The 16970-nt window shown below is 37.6% G+C and overlaps 3 protein-coding genes and 1 pseudogene across 7 annotated transcripts in view; 2 read left to right on the forward strand and 2 right to left on the reverse strand.

Moving 5' to 3' along the window:
* Positions 1–16970, reverse strand: part of LOC127681614 (zinc finger protein 665-like) — a 233961-nt gene that overhangs the window by 174580 nt on the left and 42411 nt on the right. The window lies entirely within an intron of this gene.
* The window catches only part of LOC127681600 (oocyte zinc finger protein XlCOF6-like), a 1434619-nt gene that overhangs the window by 118294 nt on the left and 1299355 nt on the right, over positions 1–16970 (forward strand). The gene's annotated exons all lie outside the window — the stretch shown is intronic.
* Positions 1–16970, reverse strand: part of LOC127681615 (oocyte zinc finger protein XlCOF6-like) — a 988257-nt gene that overhangs the window by 59756 nt on the left and 911531 nt on the right. The window lies entirely within an intron of this gene.
* Positions 1–16970, forward strand: part of LOC127681631 (gastrula zinc finger protein XlCGF26.1-like) — a 117080-nt pseudogene that overhangs the window by 7603 nt on the left and 92507 nt on the right.

The raw sequence follows: 16970 nt of genomic DNA on the forward strand, positions 1-16970 counted from the left end.
GTGACAGGCAGGAGGATCAATGGAACAGGATTGAAGATCCAGAAATGAACCCACACACCTATGGCCACTTGATCCTCAACAAAGAGGCTGAAAACATCCAATGGAAAAAAGATAGCCTTTTCAACAAATGGTGCTGGTTCAACTGGAAGTCAGCATGGAGAAGAATGCGAATTGATCCATCCTTGTCTCCTTGTACTAAGCTCAAATCCAAATGGATCAAGGACCTCCACATAAAGCCAGACACTCTGAATCTAATAGAAAAGAAACTGGGGAAGACCCTTGAGGACATCGGTACAGGGAGAAAGTTTCTGAACAGAACACCAATAGTGTATGCTCTAAGAGCAAGAATTGACAAATGGGACCTCATAAAATTACAAAGTTTCTGTAAGGCAAAGAACACCATCAAGAGGACAAATCGGCAACCAACAAATTGGGAAAAGATCTTCACCAATCCTTCATCAGATAGAGGGCTAATATCCAATATATATAAAGAACTCAAGAAGTTAGACTCCAGAAAACCAAACAACCCTATTAAAAAATGGGGTACAGAGTTAAACAAAGAATTCTCACCTGAAGAACTTCGGATGAAGTTCTCGGCGGAGAAGCATCTTAAAAAATGCTCAACTTCATTAGTCATTAGGGAAATGCAAATCAAAACAACCCTAAGATTTCATCTTACACCAGTCAGAATGGCTAAGATTAAAAATTCAGGAGACAGCAGGTGTTGGAGAGGGTGTGGAGAAAGAGGAACACTCCTCCACTGCTGGTGGGGTTGCAAATTGGTACAACCACTCTGGAAAGCAGTCTGGCGGTTCCTCCGAAAACTGGGCACCTCACTTCTAGAAGATCCTGCTATACCACTCCTGGGCATATACCCAGAAGACTCCCCACCATGTAATAAGGATACATGTTCTACTATGTTCATAGCAGCCCTATTTATAATTGCCAGATGCTGGAAAGAACCCTGGTATCCCTCAACAGAAGAGTGGATGCAAAAAATGTGGTATATCTACACAATGGAGTACTATTCAGCCATTAGAAACAATGAATTCATGAAATTCTTAGGCAAATGGATGGAGCTAGAGAATATCATACTAAGTGAGGTAACCCAGACTCAAAAGGTGAATCATGGTATGCACTCACTAATAAGTAGATATTAACCTAGAAAACTGGAATACCCAAAACATAATCCACACATCAAATGAGGTACAAGAAAAAAGGAGGAGTGGCCCCTGGTTCTGGAAAGACTCAGTGAAACAGTATTCGACAAAACCAGAACGGGGAAGTGGGAAGGGGTGGGTGGGAGGACAGGGGAAGAGAAGGGGGCTTATGGGACTTTCGGGGAGTGTGGGGGCTAGAAAAGGGAAATCATTTGAAATGTAAATAAATTATATCGAATAAAAAAAAAAAAGAAAATCATGAGGCAAGGGCATCGAAAGTTACTATCCGGATTCCTTTTAAATGCCAAGAGACACTTACATCTGAATGGGGTCTGTGCTCTCAGAACCATGTACTTTGAGGACAGACTCCGAGGTCTGGGCTTGTGTTTTTGAGCTCTTACTTCCATGATGAGCTGGACTCAGTTTTATCCTGTCAAAATCATCATAACAGTTTTGAACCTCAGAAGTCTCCTGAGAATCCTGGAACTTATAATCATGAAAAGTGTTGATTTCCTAACTAGAATCTCTAAAGAGACTTGGGTAATTCTGGAGAATCTTTTCCCTAGCCTATGCAGATACACATGTATGTACATTGAAAAGTATAGAGAACAATCAGGAATCAATCTATGAACAAATGGTTAAACAGTGTTGTATTTATTATAGTTCTATTTGTAGTTGTGGTTTGTTTATTTGTTTTTAGAAAATTCTGGAGATTTTTTCCAAGGCATTTCTCCATTTTACACCAACCCCACACTACAAGCAGTAAATAATATTGTGCCATTATTTCAGTTCTTTGACTGAGGTATTCTAGCAACTATACCATGTTTTCAAGCCTGATATTTGTTTCCCACAGGAAGGTTTAGAGTTATTTCTCATCAGCTCACAGCATTTTCATTTCCCTTTTCATTTCATTTTTGGGGTTATTTCTACCTACTTATTGAACTCAATTTTCCTATCTAAGTTGTCCTCGTTTCCTTCAGATATCTGTTGTTATTTTCTGGTCCACGAATCATTTTGTCCCTGTCTTCTCTGATTTCTGTTGATCGTAACTCTGGGTTTCAGTTCTTCATCTTGGATATCATATACTTTGTTCTCCTTAGGGAATATATATATGGTCTATACCTTGAGACTAGGACATTTTATCTTAGCTTTACTTCATTTTGGATATAAGTTGTGAGTATCACAATTTAGAGGCCTTATTCTCTTTTTTTTCAGGCGTGTTTTTAGCCCAGGAGTTTGGTATCTCAGTGTGAGAATTTCCGTAACAAAACATGGATCTGAATGGGTCAGAACCCAGATGCAGTGTCATACTGCATCTAGTTCTGGTCTGGAATGGTGGCAAGCTTGTGGGGAAGCTGTGTCCACTGTTGTAGGTGTGTGGAAGTCAGGCTGCAAAAGAGTTGGGGGAGTGGTTCCTTGATTCGGGGAGGGTATTCCTGCCTGATTAGATGCATTTAGGAAAACAAGAAAACAAGCAATGAAGTAAGCAAGCAAGGAAAAACAATCAATCAATCAATCAAACAAACAAACAAACAAACCCAGATGAGAGGTACTGGGAAGCTCATTCATTAAAAGAGTCCTAAGCAGGTGGGTTCAGAAGAAACATGTAACAGGAAGCTGCAGTATATTGGGTGCCTCCAGAAGGAGTTGTCCCAAGGAACCAGGCAATAGTGACAGGAAATCCCATCACTCTAGCATTCCCTGTGTGTCTTGGCTGTCCTCATGGTCAGGAATTCTGGGGGGGCGGGGAGGGAAACTAGACCCAAGTATTTGAGATACTCAAAAATTTCTGCAAGTTTCAGTTGCTGTGTGGGCCTTCCTAGAGAGTCACCAGCGATGAGTCTGTTCTGGAACCTGCCGGTTCAGAGAAACTGGCAGGGATAAAGCAGGTGTGTGACACAGGTGCATTTTTTGTTGCCACACTCACTATTCTGTGGTGCATGTCTTACAATTGTCAGGAAGTTTGAGATCCTATTGAGGTATGAGAAACCTGAGTGGAAGGCCATAGATGTAATTTTAGACAAAACAAAACAAAAAACAAACAACCAAACAAAAAACAGGTCTCAATTTGAGACATATCCAGCCAGCTACAGCTGCTGGGACTTACTGGCCCTACTACATTATTTTCTGAGTACTTTCCCCTCAAGAGATAAGAATCCTGCTCAGTCAGCTAACCTGCTGCATCACGGCAGGTTTACATACTGAGCAGGAATATGCACTGGTATGAAATACATCAGTCAAGTCCTGGTGATCTTTGTGGTTTCAATATCTGGGCATAACAATATGAGCTAGGGTTCAGTGTAAGGTTTTAATCAATGTTATGATTTCCTGAACATTCCTCTAAAATAACCTTGTACATCATATGCAGTATCTGTAATTTGTACATGGAGATTGTCTTTGGTAAAGTCTTAACAGAGCTCTTCAAATTAAAATTCATCCATTCTTTCTTAACTCTTGAGTTCCTCCATTTGCCACTTTAAGAGAGTAGCCTTTTGCCAGGAGAATGAATTCATATGCATCCCCAGAGTGCTTTGTAGATATTAGTCATATGAGGATCCACTGCAGATTTGATTGGATCAGAAAATGTACATTGTAAAGCACCTTCACACTGAGTATAGATATTCATATTTATTATGTGAAGTTATACTTTCAATTAATTTTACAGTGAGGTATGGGCATTTTCTGATATAAGTACTCCATTTAGAAATGTGTCTTCATGGGCTTAGATATTAGTGTTACACCTTAGGACTGAATAAAACAGGAAGACACGGTAGTAGTAAGGTATGGCCAAGTAGAAGATATATTGTAGGTTCTGGTAACTCTGAGTGTCGCCAGGAAAAAACAATCCCAGCACGTAAGCAAGCTTTATTTATCAGATCTGGAGACACTCGAGAAGTAGAGGCCAGCCATGAACACGTGGAGATAGGGCAAAAAGAATGGGTAAGGGAGGCGGGAAGAGAAGTGCCCCAGAGGGCAACAGAGAAGCAAGAAGGAAGCAAGAGATCCAGAGAGAGGGGAGGGTCAAGCAGCCCCTTTTATACTGAGTCAGCCTACCTGGGGGTTGCCAGGTAACTCTGGGGAGGAGCATTCCTGGCTCTTGTCAAGTAACTGTGGGGGTGAAATTTAGACAGAATGCTAACAGGTCTCCCCTGTTAGTAGGAAGAAGAAAGGAATTTGGTTTAGGCAGATTCTATTTCCAATAATGATTCTGGAAAATTTCATTTTGAGTAATATTAAATGTGGTGTTATCAGTTTCTCATTATAGCCAGTGCAGTCACCAATAGTTGATTGTAATATTTAGATGTGAATTTCTAAAATAACGTTGCCCATTGAAAATAGTTTTTTTTAAAAGATTTATTTATTTATTATATGTAAGTACACTGTAGCTGTCTTCAGACACACCAGAAGAGGGTGTCAGATCTCATTTACGGATGGTTGTGAGCCACCATGTGGTTGCAGGGATTTGAACCTAGGCCCTTAGGAAGAACAGTCAGTGTCCTTAACCGCTGAGCCATCTCACCAGCCCCAGTTTTGTTTTGTTTTGTTTTTTAACTCAGACAGAAAGCAGTCAGCCTCCGATATCAGTGTGACACGGGCCACTTATACACGTAGCAAATGTCAATAGTGGATTCCCCACCTAGGGCCTTCCATATTGGATTTTAGGCAGATTCCCAGTGTAACGCATGTATTTTTTTTTTCTGTGGAGCTGGTCTCAGCTTGAACCAGAAAAAATTCTGTTACCCACAGATAGTCTTCCCACTATGATAGCAGTGGCCATGCCTTGCCTGTCATATTGAGATTGTTGTAAACCAGACGCAAGTCTGGTATGACCATTGATAACTCTGCCCCTGCCCCAGATTGCAAATCAGTTCTGACACTATGAATGCTGCTCACCAAGGATTCCAAGGTGTTTGATGACAGAGTGAATGATCTGATGTGAGTTGGTTTTTTGAAAAGGTGAACTAGCTTTCTGAGTCACATATTCTCTCCACTCTACGTGTTTTTCTGTCCTTGAATTTTGTTCTCACTGATGCACTGTGTAGAATTAGGCCTAATTAGAGTGGGAAAATCACTGTTGACCTTTTCTGTACTGTATGCTTTAGCTTTGTGTCTCTATATCTTTCTTATTCTTTTCTTACATTCTTGAGAGCATTTATATTGAACAATCTCTAATTTTTACCACAGAGCTATAAAAGTACCTTTTATTCTCATAATGTAATATGTTGTTGTCTGAGAAGATCACTGCCTTTGTTAAGCTAGGTCTAGTTCTGGAAGACTCTAGCCTCCCTACAATCTTATCTAAACCTCTGAAATTTGCTGCTGAATAAGCTCCCCCTTTCTTGTTCCTTCTCAACTCTTCACTGCCTGGTTCAACTCAGCTGTTCTGACTCAAATTCCTCTGTGTCTAGCATGTTCTCTCTTCCCTTTAAAACACTTCCAGTAAAACTGTTTCCTTCTCCCTCTCCGTTGCTCTACCCTGTCAACTCTACTGTACTGCTGTCCATGAACTCTCCTGTATTCCTCTACTATTCTCTTCTTTCTGTACTGTCTTTCTCTCCCCTAAGTACCTTGTTTTCCTCTTTTCTCTTGAGAGTTGAGCATATCCTAGTTTGTCAAATCTTTCTCTGATTTGTCACCTTTTTTGCCACCCAGTTGTATATCACTTTCAAACATGGGTGCTTCCTTCTACATACTCTCCAACCTTCATCATTTGGGTCTGAAGTGACTATTAAGGGCTTGACTGTATTCCAGTCAGAGTGATTGTATATGTGTTGTTGGGCAGAACCACACACTAAGTAGAAACAGGTTCAAATATCCCAACGTAATTTATCTTTCACTGAGTCTCTATCTTTGAGTCTTATGTTGATTAGTTTTGAACTCTCTTGCATTCTTGATGTAAACTCAGCTTTCCTTCCATTTACATATAATTTAGTGACAATATCTGTGTTTGTATATATTCTGGCAAATGCTCTGTAAAATAACAAACCAACTTTGTATGACGTCTCTGTACTGTTCCTCTTCTTTGCGCTTTATTTTTTTTTTCACTTTTTGGAGACAGGGTTTGTCTGTGTAACCCTTGTTGTCCTGGAACTCACTCCATAGACCAGGGTGGCCTTGAACATCCACCTGCTTCTGCCTCCCAAGTGCTGTGATTAAAGGCATGCATCACCACTGCCCAGTGGTGTTTATTTCTTAACTCAACTCAGATACATTTTTAATCACCAATGTGTTTAATCTATTTACATATGCAGAATCAATAAGCTTGTGAGATCATTTTTTTGTGTAAACATAATTTGGGGAAGGATAAAACTCAACACACACACACACACACACACACACAAACCAAGAAGCCCTGCCCTCTGAAAGGTGTCCATGAGCTCAGAAATCTGTACTTTAAAGACAGACCCCTCCCCCCCATGTTTGGCCTTGAATTTCTGAGCTCTCACCTTGATGCTGAAATGAAATCTATTTTATCCTGTCACAATCAACAGTTACTGAACCTCAACTCTCCTGAGAATCCTGGAACTTTTACTCATGAAAAGAGTTGATTTCCTAGCTAGAATCTCTAAAGAGACTTGGGTAATTCTGGAGTGTCCTTTCCAGAGCATATGCATATGCACATGGGTATATATAGTCTATTATAGAGAACAACCACATAACCATCTACAAAAATGACTAAACACTTTCAGCTTCTGAAATTTCCTGCTTAATAAGCTTCTACTTTCAGCTTCTGAAATTTCCTGCTTAATAAGCTTCTACTTTCAGCTTCTGAAATTTCCTGCTTAATAAGCTTCTACTTTCTTTGTTTTTGTCTGGTGCAGGCTGATGTTAGAGAGAGGACTCAGATTATACTCATATTCCTTTCCACACTAAATTGTCACTCCATGCTCTCAAGTCTGTAGAAATGTTGACAAGATTCCTGGTATCATTTTACTTTTAATGTATTTTTATGTGCGTCAGCATTGTCTATAATGGGGTTGTATTAATTTCATCTTTGTGCTTTTCAAACCCTGTGAAATTTCAAGAAGAGTCCCAATATTTGAAACTTGGAGAAGAACAACAAAAAGAATGAATGCTTCACTGGTAAACACTCCACAGGTCAGTGTGCTGTCTACATTTGTTTTAGAAATCTCTTTATCAGTCAAACCATTCAAAAGTTTTATTATCTACATGTGGTAATGTTATCTAAAGGGCTTATTTTCTAAGATCTTCATTTTCTTCTAACATAAAGAAAATTTAATGTTTAAGACTTTCACATATATAATAACAGCATGCTATTTTCACTGGATTTTCTACTGTTAGGCCATTCAATTTCCATGGACTGAAGACTGCAGGTTTCAAGGAGAATCTATTATAAATGATTCTCAAAAACTCTATCGATAGCTAATTTCTACATTGCATGGAGTTGTGTACTCTTATATTACTGTGGAAGGAAGTCTCATTTGTCACAGAAGTTGCTTTTCGAAGGTTGTTAGGGTTCCAGACAAAAGCTTGTGATTGTGGGTATTGAAATGTGTGGACACTGATGTCGTGCGCAATGTATGGAAGAGAACAATTTGTAGAAGGATGAAATCATAAGAGCCTCACTGTCTTCAATCCTAATAGCAAATATATTAGATCACTAGAGGAACAGATGATGGCAGAAAGAGGAAAGAGTGTCTCTCTTTTGCCATAACAGTGCTTGCTGTGTTTGTGAGCAGATGCAGATTGCAGTATTCTTTTTTTTAAATTTTACAACGTTTTTGTCTTTTATTTAATTTTTACACGTCAGATTTCATTCCTCCATACTCCCTATCCACCATCTGAGTGCTCCCCATTCCATTCCTTCTCCCACACTTCCCACCCCCACCCTCCACCCAACCAGATCTCTAAACTCCCTTGTGCCTCTAGTCTTTTGAGGATTAGGTTCCTCTTCTCTGATTGAACCCAGCCCCAGTCCTTCTCTTCTATATATGTGTTGGGGGCTTCATATCAGCTTGTTTATGCTGCTTTGTTGGTCCAGTCTTTGAGAGATCTCAGGGGTCCAGCTTAATTGAGACTGCTGGTCCTCCTACAGGATTGCCCTCCCACTCTGCTTCTTCCAACATTTCCCTGATTTAACCAAAGTGGTCAGCAGCTTCTGTCCATTGGTTGGGTGCAAATACCTGCATCTGACTCTTTCAGCTGCTTGTTGGGTCTTCTGGAGGGCAGTCATGGTAGGTCTCTTTTTGTGAGCACTCCATAACCTCAGTAATAGTGTCAGACCTTGGGACATCCCCTTGAGCTGGATCCCACTTTGGGCCTGTTGCTGGACCTTCTTTTTCTCAGACTCCATTTCCATCCCTACTGTTCTTTCAGACAGGAACAAATATGGGTCAAAGTTTTGACTGTGGGATGGCAACCTCCTCCCCCACTGGGTACCCTGTATTCCTGCTGGAGGTGGGCTCTATAAGTTCCTTCTCCCTACTGTCATGCATTTCATCTAAGGTTCCTCCCTTTGAGTCCTGAGAGTCTCTCACCTCCCAGGTCTCTGCATTCTGGAAGGTTCCACCAACCTCCTACCTCCCGAGGTTGCCTGTTTCCATTCTTTATGCTGGCCTTCAGGGATTCAGTCCATTTTCCTCACCCAATACCTGATCAGGATCCCTTCTTCCCCTCCCACCCCCACACCCTCCCCATCCTTTTTACCTCCCAGATCCATCCCCTCTTACTTTGATTGCTTTCTTCTCTCTCCTAAGTGGGACTGAGGAGTCCTCATTTTAGCCCATCAGCTTGGTGTCTTTTTGAATTCTATGGACTGTATTTTCTTTTTTTTTGGAATTGCTTGTGACATGGTGATCATGGGTGTGTTTACACCTGAAACCTGTTTGTGTCGTGAGATACTGCCCAGTGAGGTGCTCAATTAGTTCTCAGTTTAGAAATGGTTATTTCCCTTTGTCTTTTGGTGTATGAGTTTATTTCTGAGTCTTCCGTTCTATTCCATTGCCCTACCTGCCTGTCTCTTTAACAGTACCATGTGGTTTTTATTACTATTGCTTTGTAGGAGAGCTTGAGGTCAGGGATGGTGATTCACACCAAAATTCTCATTATATTGAGAATAGTTTTTGCCATCCTGGAATTTTTGTTATTTCATATCAATTTGGAAATTGCCCTATCTCTATGAAGAATTGAGTCAGAATTTTGATGGATATTGCATTGAATCTATAGATTGATTTTGGTAAGATGTCCATTTTTCCTCTATTAATCCTGCCAATCTTGAGAATGGGAGATCTTTCCATCTTCTGAGGACTTCTTCTTTTATCTTTTCGGCGCGAGAGTGGACAGCCTTGTTTAGTCCCTGATTTTAATTGGAGTACTTCAAGTTTCTCTCCATTTAATTTGATGTTGGCTATTGGTTTGTTGTATATTGCTTTTATTATGTTTCATTATGGGCATTGAATTTCTGATCTTTCCAAGATTTATAACAAGTAGCGATGTTGTATTTTGTCAAAGGCTTTTTAAGCAGCTAATGAGATGATCATTTGGTATTTTCTTTGAGTTTGTTGATACAGTTTATTATGTTGATGGATTTCTGTATATTGACCCATTCCTGCATCCTTGGGATGAAGCCTTCTTGATCATGCTGAACGGTCATTTTGATGTGGTCCTGGATTTTGTTTGCTAGTATTGTTATTCAGTACTTTTGCATTGATATTCATAAGGGACATTTGTCTGAAGTTCTCTTTCTTTGTTGGGTAGCTGAGTGGTTTAGGTATCAGTGTAACTGTGGCTTCATAGAATGAATTAGGTAGTGTTCCTTCTGATTCTACTTTGTGGAATAATTTGAAAAGTATTGCTATTAGGACTTCCTATAATGTCTGATAGAATTCTGCAATAAACCCATCTGGCCTGGACTTTTTTTGTTTGTTTGTTTGTTTGTTTGTTTGGGAGATTTTAATGACTGCTTCTATTTGTTTTGGAATTTTGGGACTGTGTAGATGGTTTGTCTGATCCTAATTGATCCTCCTTGACCTTGGTACCTGTCTAGACAACCTATTTCAACTAAATTTTCAAGTTTTGATGAATATAGTCTTCTGTTATAGGATCTCGTGTCTTTTTTAAATTTCCTCTATTTCTGTTGTTATGTTTCCTTTTTCATTCCTTATTTTGTTAATTTGGAATCTGTCTCTTTGCACTTTAGTTAGGCTGGCTGAGGGTTTATCCATGTTTTCAATTTTTCTCGAAGAACCAGCTCCTGGTTTTGTTGATTCTTTGTATATTTTCTGTGTTTCTAATTGGTTGACTTCATCTCTGAGTTTCATTATTTCCTCACTTATATTCCTCTTGGGAGTGTTTGATTCTTTTTGTATTAGAGCTCTCAGATATGCTGTCAAGCTGGTAGTGTATGATCTCTCCAGTTTCTTTAAGAATGCACCGAGAGCTATGAATTTTCCTCTTAGCACTGTTGTCATTGTCGCCAATAAGTTTGGGTGTGCTATTCCTTCATTTTTGTTAAATTCTAAAAAGTAATTTCTTTTTCCTATACTCGTGCCTTAGTACATTATTATTGAGGAGAGATTTGTTGATTTTCCATGTGTATGTGGACTTTCTGTTTTGGTTGGTATTGAAAACAATTCTTAGTTCATGGCAATATGACTGGATGCATAGGATTATTGCAATTTTCACGTACCATTCGACCTTTCTTTTTTTTTTTTTTTTTTGTTTCTGATTATATGGTTAATTTTGGAGAACATACCATGAGGCATAAGAAGAAGGTATTTTGTTTGTTTGTTTTATTGTGAAATGCTCATTAAATGTCTGTTAAATCCATTTGGTTTATAACTTCTGTTAGTTTCATTATGTCAGTTTAGTTTCTGTTTCCATGATCTGTCAACTGGTGCAAATGTGATGTTGAAGTCTCCTACTATTATTGTGTCAAGTTAAGTATGTCCCTTGAGCTTTTGTAAAGTTTCTTTTACAAATGTGGGTGTTTTTGTATTTGGAAAATAGATTATGAGAACTGAGAGTTCATGTTGTCAGATGTTTTTCCTTTCATGAGTATGGAGTGTTGTCCTTCCTCATCTTTTTGATTGAAAGTCAATTTTATTCGATATTAGAATGCTGCTGACTCTAGCTTGTTTCTTCGGTCAATTTGCTTGGGAAAAGGTTTTTTTTATAGACAATTTGCAATAGACATATATAACCTGTGTATTGTAGTTTTTGTAAGATAAAGCAAGAATTGAAAGTCATACTTATCCATGCAAGCTACCATTCTGATATACAAATTAGGTCATATTCCAAAGAAAGAAAATAGTGTTATATTATAAGATTGAGATGTTCAATAAAGTCAATTCCATAAGGAATAAAGTATTCCACATTTCTGAAGTGTTACCATAGTTTTCTCTCAATTTGAAACAAGATTTGATCAAAGAAAATGATTCTACTTCATCGAAATGCATCTTGTCGTATGCTGTTTATTTACACATACATACCTAAGTATTACGTTGTGAAAGACCATATGGAAGGTACGAAGTTTTTATTATGTATACTTTTGCCAGCTTTTATTTAACTTTAAAACATGTAATGCTCTCTAATAGAGGTTTTTCTAATTTTTCAAAATGTTTATTTATTTATTTCATGTATGTGAATACACTGCCTTAGTCTTTAGACATACCAGAAGAGGGAATTGAATCTCCAATAACGATGGCTGTGAGTCACTATTTGATGGCTGGGAATTGAACTCCAGAAGTCTGAAAGAGAAGTCAGTGCTCTTAACAGCTGAGCCATCTCTCCAGCTTTGGTTTTTTTCTTTTCTTTTTTTCTTTTTATTCGATACAGGGTTTCTCTGTCAACCCCTGGCTGTCCTAGAACTAACTCTGTAGACCAGGCTAGCATTGATCTCTACTGCCTCTGTATCCCAAATGCTGGGATTAAAGGCATGTACAAACACTGCCTTGCCATGCCTGTTTTTTTTTTCTTAATACTTAGTTGTGAATCTACTTTCATAAAATAATTTGTCTAAATATTTGATTCTATATGTCATTTGGAATGTTTAATGTATAACCTGACTTTGTAGTCCTCTTCCATTTAAGGAAAAAACTCTGACATTTAGTCCATCCATTAGTTCTCTATGTCATATTCTGTTTATTTTAGGAAGTTTGTAGTCTTTTATCTAGGTGTCAAAATGTTAACTAGATAATGCTACAAAGCAGTCATGTGAGACCCAGCTTCACACAGGATTGAACAAGTGTCCATATTTGAGCAAGGTGCATATTATAGATTTGAAAACATATTTTTCCTCATCATAACTTGACCATCTGTGATGTGACACAGGTATTCTGCTTAATATCAATCCATATTTCATAAAGGTACTTTAACTGAATATAGATATCAAATGTATGTGGTATATTCTGAGAATGCTTGCTCCTTTTAAGATGATTCTATCATTCATTCTCAGAGGTATAAAAACAAGGAAGTCTGTGACTATTTAAGTAAAGTATATTTTATTAGAGTTAACATCTTTTTTGTATAATGTATGTTGGTTTCGTTTGCCTTAAATTATGCATATGTGTTGTATATTCGTCCTGTCAGTAGTGTTCAGCAGAAATCATTGGACTTTAAAGAACTGGGTTAAAAAAATCCATGGAGTAGTGCCATGAGGTTGTGGGAAAATCATTTTATAATATAGGACTTTAAAAAAGATAGTGTACATTCCCAACAGCAAACAAAATTTCTGAATGTAGTGCTTGTGGAAAAACTTTCATTTGCTGCTAAGGTCTCAGAAAGCCACAGAAAATTCATGAATGTGAGAGCCTTAATAAATGAGACCATTATAGTGAGCTGTTGTATAGACTGTCTATGAAAGAGCAGCGATTCATACTTTCAGACACATCTCTATTAAACTTTTAGAAAACATTTGTCCTTCAATATTTTCCTTTTTTCATCTATATCAGTAAGTATCTCCTATTCTTTCTGCCATTTTATTAACGTAGGAAAATAATATTGTTCAGTAGCATATTAAATAGTTTTCTATTACAGGGTTTGTTAACCTTCAATGATGTGTCTTTGAACTTCTCACTGGAGGAATGGGAATGTCTCAATTTTGCGCAGCGGTCATTGTACATAGATGTAATGTTGGAGAATTTCAACAATCTATTGTTTTTGGGTAAGATTCCACTTCTTTTTGAATTCCTGAATCTTTATTTGAATTTCCTTACATTCTGTTTATGTAAACTCTCTGAAATGTCAAGAGACCACGAGACTAAGGGAAGTTCTGGTTAGAATCACAAATTTTTCATGGGATTTCCCTCTCAGTTCTATGATTTCTTTTGAAGAGTATCCAGTGCTATATTCTTTGATATCTTTCCATACCTCTTATATAACTTTACTTGGAAATGTCCGAATTGAAAAAAAATTAAATGTTGAGAACAAGGAATTGTATTTCTATACACATAATAATTTCAGCAAATAAAATTACTATTATATTAACTCTTCTTTACACATGTGATGAGAGGATTTTCTATTCTGCTTCAATCTATTTCCTGTTTTATAGGGTTATTTTATGTTTATGGTCCTCCCTTACTTTAGGGTGGGGATGTTTCCTTCTATGATTTTGGTGAAGATGGTTTTGGGCCCTATGAGCTGAGAATCTTCACTCTCCTCTATTCTGTTATTACTAGATTGTGTCATTTCTTTGTATCCTGGTTTTCCTGGATGTTTTGGGTTACAAGATTTTTATATTTTAAATTTTCTTTGAGAATTTTGTCAATATCTTCTATGGTATCTTCTATACCTGATATTCTCTCTTTTATCCTTTGTATTCTGTTGATGTTGCTTACATCTATAAATCATGAAATTTTTCCTAGGTTTTCCATTTCAAGGGTTGCCTCCATTTTTGTTTTCTTTATTGTTTCTACTTCCTTATTTAGGTCTTGAATTCCTTTGTTCAATTCCCTCACCCGTTTGTTTGTGTTTCCCTGTATTTCTTTAATGTATTTATTGGCTTGTTCTTTTAGGGCTTCTAACTATCAATGTTTTCCTGTATTTTTTTAAGTGCATTAATTATTTTAAAAACTCTGTTTTATTCATGAGATAGTATTTTAGGTCAGCTTCCTTTTTTTTCAGGTGTGTTGTTTTATCGAGAGCTTTCTGTGGTGGGAGAACCAGCTTCTGATGACAAAGTATTTTAATGCTTATGCGCTTCCACTTGCCTCTCACCATCTAGTTATCCCTAGTGCTAGGTGGTCTGTATACATTGATCAGATATCTACTTTGTGAAAGTTCAGTACTTATCAGTCATGTTATTTGTCCTAGTTTCTGCAAAGTGCTGTTTTTAAAACAACATTTAGAAGGGTATTATCATTTCCTCTCAGTAGATGTAGATCAGAATTGTGGTTTTTCTAAGGATCCAAGTAATCATTATGAAAAAAGAAAAAAGCTGTTTTGAGAGCACGAATTCTTGAGAAGATCTAATTAACTTGAAATATCAGCAAACATGCATTACTGAATATCTTTTTCCTCAATACAGTAATCCCTGCCATCTTTATTTTTACCTTTTAGAAAATCATCTCATACATGGAAGACATCAGAAGGTCTTAGATCAAGACACAGAGTGCAATGTCCATGAACATGTGAATATGCAAGAGAAGTCTTATAAATGTAATGAGCTCAGCAAAATGATTAATGAATCCACCCAAAGTACACCTGATAAAACTAACCACAGAGATGCCTCACTTCAATCCTCAAACCTGAAAAGACTTAAAATTGGGAAAACCAGAGAAGTTTCCAAATATAAAGACTGTGTAAAGTGTTTAAATGAGTGCTTTATAAATAATCTAAATCAAGGAATACACATACGGAAGAAAGAAAACAACAATCCAGAATCTGATAAGGGTTTTGTATCTAAACATAAACTTATGCTGAAACCAAACAATAATGGTAAGAAGCTTTACAAATGTAGTCAATGTGACAAATGCTTTACCCAAAAATGCAATCTTTATAGTCATCAGAGAATTCATACGGGAGAGAAACCTTACAAAGGCAGTGAATGTGACAAATGCATTATCCAAAAATTTAATCTTCAAAGTCATCAGCGAATTCATACAGGAGAGAAACCTTACAAATGCACTGAATGTGATAAATGCTTTACCTGACAGTCCTATCTTAGGATTCATCTGCGAATTCATACAGGAGAGAAACCTAACAGATGTATTGAATGTGACAAATGCTTTACTGACAAAAGTAGTCTTAGAATTCATCATAGAACTCATACAGGAGAGAAACCTTACAAATGCAGTGAATGTGACAAATGCTTTACTGACAAAAGTAATCTTAGAATTCATCATAGAACTCATACAGGAGAGAAACCTTACAAATGCAGTGAATGTGACAAATACTTCAATCACAGTGTTAGTCTGCAATGTCATCAGAGTATTCATACAGGGGAGACACCTTACAAGTGCAGTGAATGTGACAAATGCTTTATCCAAATATGCAGTCTTCATAGCCATCAGCGAATTCATACTGGAGAGAAACCTTACAAATGCGGTGAATGTGACAAATGCATTACCCACAAGTGGAATCTGCAATGTCATCAGCAAATTCATATAGAAGAGAAACCTTACAAATGCAGTGAATGTGACAAATGCTTTACTGACAAAAGTAGTCTTAGAATTCATCAGGGAATCCATACAGGAGCTAAACCTTACAAATGCAGTGAATATGAGAAATGCTTTACCCAAAAATACAATATTCATACTTGTTAGAGAATAAATAAAGAAGAGAAACTCTAATTGTATTGAATGTGACGGTTACTTTATCCACAGTAGCAGTCTTAGAAATTATCAGAGAGTTCATACAAGAGAAAAATCACAAATGCAGTGAATGAAACAAGTACTTTGCCCATATTAGCTGTCTTAGAAAACATCAGAGAATTTTTATAGTAGTGTAAGTTTAGAAATTGTAGTGAATGAAGAAATCCTTTACCAAGGATGGACATTTTAGAACTATCCTGAAAATATGTACATGAGAGAAATGTTTCAAATGCAGTGGTGGTATAAACACTTGACTTCTGTCTCTTATGCCACAGGCAATACATGTATGTATTGTGTGTATAATGATTTGGGAACCTCAACAAGAAATGTCTTTCATGAATTCTTAGGAATATGAGAGAAAAGTCTACCAAAAATAAACAAAAATGTGGCTTTGTCATTTTCAGGATAGACATCCATATTTGAAAGGATAGAAAATACAGCATAAGTAATGACCCCAAATAATCAAAAGTTTAAAATGCTATCTTGCTCCAAAGAAGCTCTAACGCCAGCCTTCTAAGTAGCCCTAAACACTTCACATTCCAGAGCCTGCCCTTTGTTAAGAGCTAGGCAAAAAGGCCTTGAATAAGTGATCCTGGCCCCGTAAGGTAACTAGAAATGAGCTAATTATCTGTTTATCTACCTTCTGTAAACTGCTAATGCCATTACCCCCCAACCCAATATTTTTAGACCCCAGCAATTAGCTTAGCACTGTGTCACTGAGTAACTTGCCTTTCTGCCCTCAGCTTGAGACCTTTTGCCTCAAGAGATAGCTCACCCTGTCCCAGGAGCTAGCTCATCTGATGACTGGTCCAATGTTTAACTCTACAATGCCCCAAGAATGTTTGCTCCAAATAATCATTAACCTTCCTTAAGGCATAAACTATTGCCTGACTTGTTTTTTCTGTGCTTCCCGTCCCTTGCATGATTGTCTTCCACCCCTTGCCTTGTGATTTTTTTCCTTTTAAATAACCCTGACTTGAGTTGCTCAGGGTTCACAGTCCTCTACCCCTGCGTTGTGTACAACTGTGGAGCGCAGAGC

Source organism: Apodemus sylvaticus, chromosome 3 (assembly GCF_947179515.1).
Source record: "Apodemus sylvaticus chromosome 3, mApoSyl1.1, whole genome shotgun sequence".
Taxonomy (NCBI): domain Eukaryota; kingdom Metazoa; phylum Chordata; class Mammalia; order Rodentia; family Muridae; genus Apodemus; species Apodemus sylvaticus.